Source organism: Miniopterus natalensis, chromosome 15 (genome assembly GCF_054644295.1).
Source record: "Miniopterus natalensis isolate mMinNat1 chromosome 15, mMinNat1.hap1, whole genome shotgun sequence".
NCBI classification, from domain to species: Eukaryota; Metazoa; Chordata; class Mammalia; order Chiroptera; family Miniopteridae; genus Miniopterus; species Miniopterus natalensis.
The window spans coordinates 31,190,284-31,202,910 of NC_142095.1; positions in this window are offsets into that span (position 1 = coordinate 31,190,284).

Consider the following 12,627-nt stretch of genomic DNA (forward strand, 5'->3'; position numbering starts at 1 on the left):
AAAGCCAGATTATTTCAAGTGTTGACAAAGATGTGAAGAGAGTAGGACCCTCATACACTATTGGTGAGAATGTAAAATGGTGCAGCTTCTTTGGAAACAGTGTGGCAATTCCTCAAAAGGGTAAACAGAGTTACCATATGACCCAGCAATTCCACTCTGAGGCATTTACCCAAGAAAATTTAAAACATATGTCCATGCAAAACTGGTACACAAATATTCATAATAGTATTATTTATAATATCCAAGAGGTAGAAATAACTCAAATGTCCGTCACTGATGAATAGACCAAATGTGGTATACACACAAAATGTAACATTATTCAGCAATGAAAAGAAATGAAGTATTGATTCATGCTATAAGATGGATGAACCTTGAAAACATTATGCTAAGTGAAAGAAGTCAGTCACAAAACACCACATCTTGTATGATTACATTTATATGAAATGTCCAGCATAAGCAAATCCATAGAGACAGAAAGTAGATTAGTGGTTGCCTAGGGCTAAGAGAGTAATGGAGAGTGACTGCTAACGATACACAGTTTCTTTTGGGTATGATGAGAATGCTCCAAACTTAGGTTGTAATGATGGTTGCACAAGCCTGTGAATACACTAAATAGCACTGAATTGGACATTTCAGGTGGGTGAATTGCATGGGTACGGCAAGAAGGCAGTCATCTGCAAGATGAGCTAGATAAGTCGAGGGATATACTATATTCATAGATCGGTAGGCTCAATATTATAAACATGCCAATTCTTCCCAAATTGGTATAATCCTAATAAAAATTTCAGGAGGCTTTTTGTGGAAATTGATAAGCTAAAGAATAGTAAAGATAATGAAGACAAATTTTGGAGGGTAAAGCTACTTGATAACAAGGTTTACTATAAAGCTATAGTAATTTAGACAATGTTCTTAAACTTGGCAAGGACATCACAAATGAAATTACAGATCAATCTCATAAATACAGAAAAAAATCTAAACAAGATAGAGCAATAAAACATAGGAGTTCAGAGACAGACCTCTAGAGATTTATAATAAAGTTGTCATTGTAATTTAGTAGGTACTAAGTTGTCTTTTCATTTAATGGCGCAGAATCAACTTGATATGTTTATGAAAAATAAATAAATCTTGATTCCTATTTCCCACTATACACACTAAACAATTCCAGATGACTTGTAGATCTACATATGAAAAGAAAAACAATAAAGATTTTTTAGAAGGTAACATAGGGGAATAACTAACAATTTCTTGAGCAGGAACAGAAAGCAATCACCATAAAGAAAAAGATTGATCATTAGGAATTAAAATTAAGTATTTCTGTCCAAGAGATAAGGAAAGTAAATGAGAGGCTAAAGAATTGTAAAAGATAGAGAACAGTCCTTCTTGGCAGGCAATTATAAATGTCTACATAGAAAATCTCAAAATTTCTAAATCAGACAGCTAATGAGAGAATTCAGCAAGGTTCCTGAAGATCATCAACATTGAAATAATGACAATTTTTGTATTTCATCATCTTAAAGAAGTATCCATTGGTTCCTATTTTATTATTTCTACCAGGAATGGGTTTTTAATATTGTGAGATGCTTAGCTCTATTAATATGATGACTTCCTTGTTTGACTTCCTTTTGATGACTTATAATTCCTAATATTGAAGCATTCTTGCATTCTGGAATGAGTCCCGCTTGATCATGTTTGTTTAACATGCTCTTGGGCTTTATTTCCAAATATTCTATTTAAGATTTTTGCATCAATATTCCTATGTGAGACTGGTGTGTAGTTTTTGTTGTTGCTGTTGGTAAATTGTGCTTTCTGGTAAATTATATTTTCCTAGAACATCAAGTTTCAACTTCTTTCACTTTCATTCTCTCACAAATATGCAGTGGAGTTATCCAGAGGCTAAAGTGTGTGTGACAACAAATTGAATGCAGAAGCAGGTGAGATCCAACTGTCCTCTGTGAAGCCAGATATTAAAGAGACCTGCAAAATGCAAACAAGCCACTCTTCCTAGCAAATTTTAAAAGGAAAATATAATCATTTTTCATAAAATTGCTATTTATATTAACATGTAATGGGTTTATTATTTTTAAATTAATATATAAATATTGTTTAAATTCTCAAATTTAATATTGAATATGGTAAATGTTAATAGATATAATCCACACACAAAGAAGTTCTCTTGCCTCTTCTGTATTTTTTTAGGAGCTCCAGAAGTTTGAGAACTGTTATCTTACCAAGTTATCTATATCATGTAGGTTTTAAAATGTATTTGCATAGAGTTGTGGTTTTTAAAATTACCTTTCTTTTGACTGTCACTTTCCTCTTGCCGTTTCTTAATTGTGTCTTTGTGCTTTCTCTCCCCTTTAAAGATACTAGATTGGCTGTTGGATTGTTCGCTTTTGTTAATTTTTTCAATGAACCATCTTTTGATGTTAGTGTAGGCTTTTAAATCTCATTAATTTCTGCTTTTATCTTTATCAATTTCTTTCTTCTGCTTTTTTCCATTTATGTTATTTTCTTGCATTTTATTAGCATATCTAACTAATTAATTAATTTTAATATTTATTAACAGGCATTTAATACTATTAATTTTCTTTGAGTCTCACTTAGCTATATCTTTGAGATTCTGAAGTCTACTTTCAATGTAAGAATTTTCTAGAAATTTTGCCATATCATTTTGCATTTCCCCTTTCATCTTTGATTATGTATTTTAAATATCATAAATAACATGGTGTTTTTTTTCTTTTTACCCTCTGTGCCCCTTATGAAATATGATAAAATTTGAAATAATGGAATTTGAAAACATGAAGTTTTACTGTTTACCTGTTTGCACTTTTCAAACCCCAGGTACAGGTCCTTGCCCGGTGAGTTTGGACTAGATGCCCCCTGAAATTCCTTTGATTGAAATTCTAAGATTCAGTTATTCTAAATGTATATGTAAATTAATTTTTTTGTACAGTTGATTTTAAAATTCTTTTTTTTAAAGGGTGTTTCCTCAGATGGACTTTATGGTTTTCAACGAGAATGCAAATGCCCTCCTTCTGCTCTCACACTTGGACTGACTGCAGCCAAATAGAAAACTTCTTAAAGGGGTCGAGTTTAGAAGGGAGGGTAGGAAATCGAATGCAATTTTCGCCATCAGCCAAAGAGCCCCCTGCTTTCAGGGCCACCACCCAGTGTGACTCTTCCCACCAAGGGCACTTCACATTTGCGTTCTGCTGGGGGCAGAAATCGCGTACCTTGTGTAACTCCAGGAAGGGGAATCATGCAGCAAGGAGCCCAAATGACGCCTAGGCGTGCACTGAACACATGAAACCACCTATGCCAGCACCTCGTTGCTACCCGTAAATAACAAACCTCCTGTGTTTGGAAGAATGCTACCCCTGTAACATAATTCAGAAGCAGCGAAGTGGTGATTGGTAAGTTTTAGGTTGATAGGTTTGTTTCACGGCTCTGTTTGATTGTCTGAATTCCAAGTTTGGAGGGTTTGCCAGATGTTTTCTCAGAAACGGTGTTCTCTTTTGTGCTCTCTGATGTACATGCTCCCAGTTGGCACCTTGCTGGTATTTTACCCATGGCCTGGTACACATCTACCAAAATCCAACTTTTTTTTCTCTCCCAGTTGGCTTCCAGCAGCCACACCTTTATTCACAATAGAGTGTAGACTCCTACACTCATTTGAATATTGTATTAAATACAGTATATTTTTAAATGAATCACTTTCTTTCCTATAGAGTCGTGTCTTTGCCTTCCTCTCTACCCTTCTATCTCACAACCCTGGGCCCTTTGAGGGTTTGTTGGAAGGCAATAACATCTAACTCAGGGATGGGAGTGGGAACTCTGGCTTAGCCCTGCCTGTGGTTACAACAAGCTCTGGACAACCACTAGTAGGAAGTTAAGCTTCCCACTGATGTTTATCCATGATTATCCATCACACAGCACTTTTCCTCAGTTGCTTTAGATGTAGAGACTGGCATGAGGAATCCCTCATTCCACAATGCTACCTAAATGCTAATTTATTTTTAATAAGCTTCCTTTTCCATGAAAAAAAAAAAAAAATGCATTTCATGATCCTGGAAGATCCCACCTATTGAAGTCTTGGATTTTGTTATAGAAGAGAGAGACTTGGAGGGGCACTGCTGACAAAATGGCAATATGAAACACATTTTTAATATTCTCTACCCTTAGTCTTTGTAACCTTCCATTAGATTAATCCTGTCACTTAGAGTAAATTTTTAATTAAATGATATTTCAAACAGCTGGCATCTCTGAGGCTTGGAGCAATTATAAAGAATAAAGATACTGCCAAAGAGCCGAATCCCATTTTCCAAGGTACACCCTGTAGAACTCCACCTGCCTGTCTTCACTGGGCTGGAGGCAGTGAGCTCTGATCCAGAGGCTGACACTGAGCCCCTCCCCTGAACGTTCTCTGAATGCTTTGGCAGGCATGGCACGTGTAACTATCTGTTGAAGCTTCCTGACCTGTGCATCCTAGGTGGCTTTCAATTTGAGGAGCTTCAATGTCTTCATTTTGGTAATATTTAGTTATAATACAACTTTAGCTCACTTTCTGCTAAGCAGGAAGTCTAAAATCTTATATTTAAAGACAGGCTGGGTGGATAATCATCAGAGGTGTTGTATATTGGATAGCAGAGTTGGACTAGACCTGCGATACATAGTTTTTCAGACTTGGTGTTTCGAGAAGGGTTACAGAGATCACCTTGGGGTAAAAGGAAAATAGAGGTCAATGCAGTGGTGTGCTTGGCCTGCTGCTCTCCTTTAATAATAAAAAAATTACTTTAATCTGTCATATACACTAAGGTTTCACATAGAGTATTCTTTTAAAAAAGGGTGTTCTATTACAAAAATAAAGTTTGAAAACTATTGGACTAAAAATAATATTTATGATTCATAGAGTTTTCTAGAGAATGCACAGATCTCCCTGCCTTTCATGATTTACTCTCCATGAATCCTCAGAATCTACAATCTTTAACGGGTCTCCAGGTTCTGAAGGGAATGCTTGAGCAGTAGCCATTACTTTAAAACAGGTGGTTTTGGTGTTTCTATTTGTCCCTAAATTGTAACTAAGTTGATGACAGCAGAATCTGGCTTAATAGCTTAGGCTTGAATGTGATGTTTATTTTTTTGCCTTCTGCTTAAGCCATATAGTCCCTAAGAAGTTACAATAATAAATTATTGTCCTTTGACTTCATTAAGTCTGGCAATATTGGGTTCCAAAAAGCCTGTGTAATCCACATGATTAATAGGACCCAAACCCCTTGTAATTGCGTTGTCAGAGGCAGCTTCATGGGTGAAACATGAGTGAGGGCTTGAAGGGCGAGGAGTGTTTGGACAAGCAGAAGAGAAAGAGAGAGCATATATTTAACTTCATGAGCAGAGGTGAGTAGGCAGGAAAGCACAAGTTACATTTGGAGAATAGTGAGTAGATCATTAGTTTGGAGTAGAGGATTTGTGTAGTAGGAAGCCAAGACCATATATTGGGTTTTGTTTGCAGAGAGCCTTGATGATCAGTCATAGTATGGCCTTTATGCTCTAGGCAGTCAGGAGCTATTTTGAGTGTGTGAGTTAGGGATGTGCTTTGGTGTAAGTGACACTTTGGGCTTTATCTGGCCTACATTTTCAGAGTGAATGGGAAAAGCAGGTCTGGCTGGAAGCAGCCAGAATATTACCAACATACAAAGTTAGGGGACTTGAGCAAAGGCAGTATTTGCTTTTGAAAATAGCATCAAAGGGTCCAGCGTGGTAACCCAGTTAATACGAAGTTAGAAATCCAGGATTTTTTAGAATGCTCTCATTTTCATTCTGTTACATTTTTTTAAAAACAATTTTATTTTATTTATTTTTTAAAATATATCTTTATTGATTTTTAGAGAGAGGAAGGGAGAGGGAGAGAGAGATAGAAACATCAATGATGAGAGAGAGTCATTGGCCGGCTGCCTCCTGCACACCTCCCACTGGGGTTTGAGCCTGAAACCCGGACATGTGCCCTAACTGGGAATCGAACCACAACCTCCAGTATCATAAGTTGATGCTCAACCACTGAGCCATGCCGGCCAGGCCTGTTACATTTTAGTTGGTACCCGCAAGATTCAGTAGATCTTATAAAAAGCATTGCTGGGTTCTACTACTACTCCATAGGAAGAGGTTCTTCAATGGTTGCTCTTTATAAAGTTTTATTGGAAGAGGGTCTATAATCATATTTTCAGACAAAAATCCAGACTATTTGCTGATTTCTGTGTTACTAGACAGTTGCTTGAAAGAAAGGTTTATTTTTAAGTAAAGTGCTTGAAAGAATTTTATCAAATATTGAAAGAAATCTCATTTTTTAATAATACCGTCAGTCATTTCATAGGCCATGGCTTTTCTGAGAGAAACTAAACTCCAGCGTTTAAAAGGGGTAGTCTAAGAAGCCCAAAAAGGATTTAACAAACTAATGTAAAGATTTTCAAGTTGAGGAAACACCATTTCCTCTTCCCTGTACAAACTTCACATCTCTTCCATACTTCCCTTATTCACTTGAATTAGTCTTCTTTAATTCCAAACCATCCTCCTGCAATATTGCAATAGCTAGTTCAAAACTAGCTTTCAGAGGAATCTCACCCACCCTAGGCAAAACTCCAGAGAAGGCCTATTTTCAAAACCTTTTTGTCAGTACATATCACTCGGGTTTGCTGTAGAAGCAAACAACTCCAAAGCACCATTTGCTTATAACACAAAAATGCATTTATCGCTCACATTCGTGCTGGCACTTGCAAACCAGCTGTGGTTCTGTTCCACTTGTCTTTCCATTCTGAGACCCAGCCTGATCATTTTTGTGGCAGTGGGACAACCAAATGAGTTGGCTTTGTGGAGTAAATTCAGTTGGTTTTCATGCCATTAGCCAAAGCAGTTCCATAACCAAGCCTGATATCGGTGAGACAGGGAGGCAAACCACTTGGCAATGGGTGGGGATGCATCATCTATTTGAGGAAACTGAATAATTGGGAGTACAAAGTAGTCAGAGTTCTCTCTGATGATGACATTCATTCAGCAAGTTTTTAGGGTTATCTAGAAATGGTCTATTTATCAATGTAAAATAAATTTAAAAAAAGAAAAGAAACAAGGAAGAAAGAGACCAAAAAGCAAGGCCTTCCTTGAAATGGCAATCGTAGGAAAAAGGACCCTGTTGGAAATGTGCTCAGCGGCAAAACTCGGGCAACAGAAGTCTAAATCAGACATAAAGCCTTGATAAATCTCTGTGCTACTTCCTTGTCTTGAGACCAGCCATGGACCCATTTCTTTACTTAGAACAGTAAAACAGATTCCAACAGAACAAACTTGGAGGAGGATCTGCAAAATCCTTAAATCATTCAATAGGAGAGAAACTTAGAAATTCTAAGGAAAAAGTCATGTTTCACTTGCACATGCTCAGCCTACTAGGAAGTTACGACTCTAAAAATAGGTACAAAGTCCAGCTCATGAGGCCACTCTTAATGAAATCTTTATATCTGTAATTCTTTGATCCTACCCTACATTGAGCTTCCTTCGAGTCTTGGGCCCCTTTTGCCTTATGCTTCCTGTAGTCTGGCCTGAGTACCTCTCTCCTATCTCTTGGAAGGCCAGTGTTTCTACTTTATAGCTTTAACTACAGAGCTCAGGCTAACATCTCCATGTTCCTGAGAATCTTTTCACCTCCAACTCTGCCTCGTAGCATTTGATCTCTTCTGGAGAAATCGCTTATTTTTACAACAAAAATAATTTTACAATATAGTCACTTATTCATGTAGAAAAAAAGAAGAGTATTATTATATATGAAAGCCTTTGGAGATTAGCAACAGTAAGTAATGGCTCCTCTCAAAATCCTTTTACTAACCCACTACTTAATTGGCCCTCCATGTACTTTACTATTTAGCTGTTTGTGATGATCTGTTTAATAGCTATCTTTTTCATTAAGCTGTAAGCTCCATAATGGCAGAGCCTTTACCCATTTTGTTCATTATATTCCCAGGACCTAGGAGAATACGACACATAGTAGGTGATCAGAACATATTTGTTGATTGACCAACTGATGTTAGACTAATTGCTTAATACCTTAGGGCTTTAGTTTTTTCATGTATAAAATCAGGGAATAACCTATATCATCTTCAAAGTAAGTACCAGATGGAACTAATTTGTATCATCATTTGTGAAGTGTACAGATGTCTGCAACTTACTATGAAATGCATTAAAAACTAGATGGATTGTTGAATGCATAAAGGGATGAATAAATATGGGATAAAGCAAGAATAATACAATGTTATTTGTAGAATGTAGGTAGTGAGTATAAAAGTGTTCACTGTATAGTTGCTTCAACTTTCTGTGTATTTAAAAATTTTCATGATAAAATGTTGGGGGAAATGTGGGGTTCAGAAAAGCCTAAATCACAGACTTTGGCAGAAAAAAAGCTGAAGAAAATAATTCAATATAAAAATCATAAACAAGAGTTGAAGATTATGAATAGAACAAAGAGACAAAAGAAACACATGCAATTGAATGAAACTGCATGAACCTGCAAAAAATCCATGTAAGTAGTAGAAGTAACAAGTGTATTGTAAGAGTTTAGAGAAGAGAGAACAATCATGGGGGACAACTAAGGTGGGCAGAAACTGCTTAATGGGTAGGTGGTGGTATCTCAGCTGGGCTTTGAAGGATTTGCATGATCTAGATGGGTAATGAGGATAAGAAGGAATTTTTAAGGGGCTGAGGATAGCTGAAAATGGTAAAGTGAGTACATATGTGGAGCAAGAATGTAAGAGCAAGGACAGTGAATTTTATATCAGCTTAGCTGCAACCAAATAGGAGATAGGGTTGAAAACCAATGATGATGGTAAGTAAAATATGAGGATCTTCCTTGTATGTGTGGGGTACCTGCACATAGTACTTTCCATGCATTCATTATCTAAGTTCCTTGAACTTCTTCATAATCAATTCTCTGAACTCTGTTTCTGATAACTTGCTTAACTCCATCTCATCAAAGTCTTTTTCTGGCGATTTTTCCTTTTCTTTAATTTGAGGATTGTTTCTTTGTCTCCCCATTTTTGTAGCTCTTAGTGTTTGTATCTATATATTAGGTATATTTGCTGTCTCCCAGTCTTGTGAGGAGGGATTTTTATATTGTGAGACCAGTGGAGGCCAGAGGTGTGTTTTCCTTACACTTCTGAGCTTTTTGTTCTAGGCGTGTCACTTTTGTGGGTGTCTCTTTTGTGGGTTCTTTGGGTTCTCCTGTTGTGGTTGGGTCTAGAGTGTTGTTGACCAGTCCTTGGGAGGACTCTCCTCTCAAGTTGGCTAACTGTGTGGCTCAGCCCCAACCTCGTTGTGTAAGCTGTTGTACAGGTGCTGGCAAGGCAGGACAATACACAACTGAACTTCCAGGAAACAAGGGGTATCTTGCAAAATATCTTGACAGTCACAATGAAAACAACCCAAGTGAAAACAGAACTGGGAGAGTGAGGGGAGAGCACAAGTTCTAGAGGGAAAAAAATAGCTTAAAAAAAAGAAAGAGAAAGAAAAGTAAAGTTTAAAGGGAGAAGTATATTGTTATTAATAGTGACTAAAATTTAGAAAATAATAATAATAAGCTAAAATGTAAAAAATAGAGAAGCTACTGGGAGATAATAGAGGCAGAGAAAAGATTTTGAAAGAAGGGCCAGCAAACAATTAATGGAGAAAATAGGAATAGGATAATAGTTGAAAATGAAAAACTAAAAATACATTAAAGAGAATATCATTATCTCATTTAATCCTAACAACAACCATACAAGGTATTACTATTACAGTTGTTACTAGTAAGGAAACTGAGGTTTAGAGAAGTTTAGTCATTTGCCCAAGGTCACACAACAAACAAGTGGTAGAACCAGTATTGAAACCAGATTTGCCTGATCCCAAAGCCCAAATACCTAACCACTAAACAAAGTCCCTCCCCTGTAAATTAAGGCTGGAATCTAGGGGGGCCTAACGTGCCAAGATAAGGAGTTTGGGTTCTACTTTCTATGCTTGGAGATTCCCTGAAGGATTTTGATAATCAGAGGTTTTTAAAAGAAATAGACAAGAGATTGAAGTTAGGAAGCCCAATTAGGAGGCTGTCACAATACGAGGCACGAATAAAGGCTCTAATCCAGAACAATAGCCGTGGGGACAAAATAAAGGAATGATCTTTAAGAAGAAATAATCTGCTTGAAATAACCTCTTGCTACAAATATTATATTGAAATATGTTGAGAAATTTACTATTTAGGTGTTAAATATTCAAATAAAAAGTGTCTTCAGATCCCAAGAGTCATATTGTATTAGCTCAGTGAAACTCCAAATGAGCAGCCCAAATGTCATTCCAGGCCACTTCCCAAGCCAGTCAGGTCTCAAGGCTGGTTTGAGGGTCTTCAGAGTGCTGAGTGGCTGAGCTATCTATGGGGATCCTTTTGGCCCATTCTTCGCAAGGATCCAAGAAGTCTAAACCTGTGTCATCCCATCAGTAATCTGAAAGAACTAATCTCCCCTCCTCCAAGAACTAGACCTAGATTCTAAAACAACCAGGGTTTGTTAGGCGGTCACTAAACTTAACTGGGACCCACTGGGATGGCTGTGGTTTTCTGCATTGCAGGAATTAGCTGAAGGGTGGAAATTCTTATCAAAAGATATATATGCGGATATGGAAGTGGATGGCAATGACCAGAGGGGCAGTGTTCCCTGAGGAGCATTCAGTTACATGGGGTGTGGGGTCCCAGAAACAAATCTCTGGTGTTCCCTTCTTCCCTCTCTCAGGTTATTTCCCTGAAGGTGACACACTGGGGAAGTATGGGCCATGAAACAGAAGAAAAGATTCCTGAAAATATAGACCAGTGGGCAGGCACACACACGTGTGTGTGTGACTATATCAATATCCAAGTGAGAGAGAAAGCAAATTTTCAGAGTGATAGGGTATCCATCAGAGGAGGGAACATCAGAGAGAGTGAATAATTATATTGTTTTCCCCACATGTTTACCATCAACAAGCTTTGAAGTCCAAGGAGATTTATAGGAGGAAGAGTACCATTCAAGTGTGAGCCCAAAGTTCAGACACTTGGAAGTCACTTATAATAAGGGATAGCCTCATGGGGCTATTGTGAGATTCTAAGAAAATGATAGATGAATCAGGGCTTTATAAGCCATATAGTGCCTTTAAATTGCAAGGTGCTATATAAACTGTGAAATACTATACAAATATAAGGGATAATGATTATGATTATTTGAGGAGGAAAACATCATTCTAAATATAGTCTGTCACTTGAGAATTAGACAGTAATAAAGTTACTTTTAACAAACAGAACTTGCCTGCTGAAAGACATCTTCTCTCTTTCAAAATCAATAATCTTGATGGGACTTGACATTTATTTCAAAGAGAAACTATTCAAAACATATGAGCCTCCTTTTCTGGGATTAATTTCCTTTAGAACCAGTTTACAAGCCACACAATTATCCCATTAATTTATAGTCACACTGTTTTGAACTTTACATATTATTTAGCTTAATCATTAGTGTTAACGCCAAAAGAATTTTAAGTGTTTTTTAAAAATAAAAATTCACTCCCTAAAGCAATGATTCTTAATCTTTTGTGTGTGTGTTGAGGACCTGCCAAAATGCGTAATACACAGCAGTTTGCATGGGAATCTTCAGATTCCCAGGTAAAGAACTCCTGATCTTCCAAGAGTTACAGAATTCAAATTTAAGAGCTACAGATCTGAGGGCAATTATTTTCTAAACATAAGCAGCAGGCTTAGTGGAATAAATGTTTAGCCTCCCAAAGGAATTGTTTGAAGGAAACCACACCACTGTAGGAATGATCATATGGTATGAACGTTTAAAAATTAGTCCATTAGAGTCATGTGGGGTTTGTGTTGTCATTTCTACAGCTGCAGTGGTTTTTTTTGGGGGGGGGGGTGTCTGTGTGTCTGTGTATGTGTGTGTGTGTGTGTGTGTGTGTGTGTGTGTGTGTATGCTCATTCATTCCTAGCAGGATGCTTAGGCAGCAGCATTTGTCTCCGTAGGTGTTTACCCTCAACTCAATTTAACCAACTCAGTTTAAGAGTCATAGCCTTAGGAAAAGGCATCAATCAGTTGGACTGAAATTGCCCTAGAGGCCCACATGGTTACAGGATGAAGAAAGGCAAGCTTGGCCATCCCTTAGCTGCTCCTGGAGGACTCCTGGCCAAGAGGGCTTTGGGGCTTACACTGGTGTTCCTTTTATGATACAGAGAGGATTTCTTATGATCCTCTCACAGGCCAACCACTGTTAGCACCAGACTTGAGATGAACTAATTCACTTAAATCTTTAGAAAACCTCCTCAGAAAGGTAGTATTGTTCTCATTTTATAGATGAGAAAATCGAGACCTAGAAAAGCTAAATGATGAGAAAATTGAGACCTAGAAAAGCTAAATGACTGATAATTAAAGTCAATTAGCTAATAATTAGCAAAGCCAGGATTTAAACTCAAATTTGATTTCAGAGCCCAGGCTCTTTCCACTGCCCAACACTGTGTCTTCCCACTTATTCCCTGGCCCCTGTGAAATGCTCCTGTAAGCCTCTCCCTCCCTAGAGGGCCCCTGGAAATGAAACCCATAC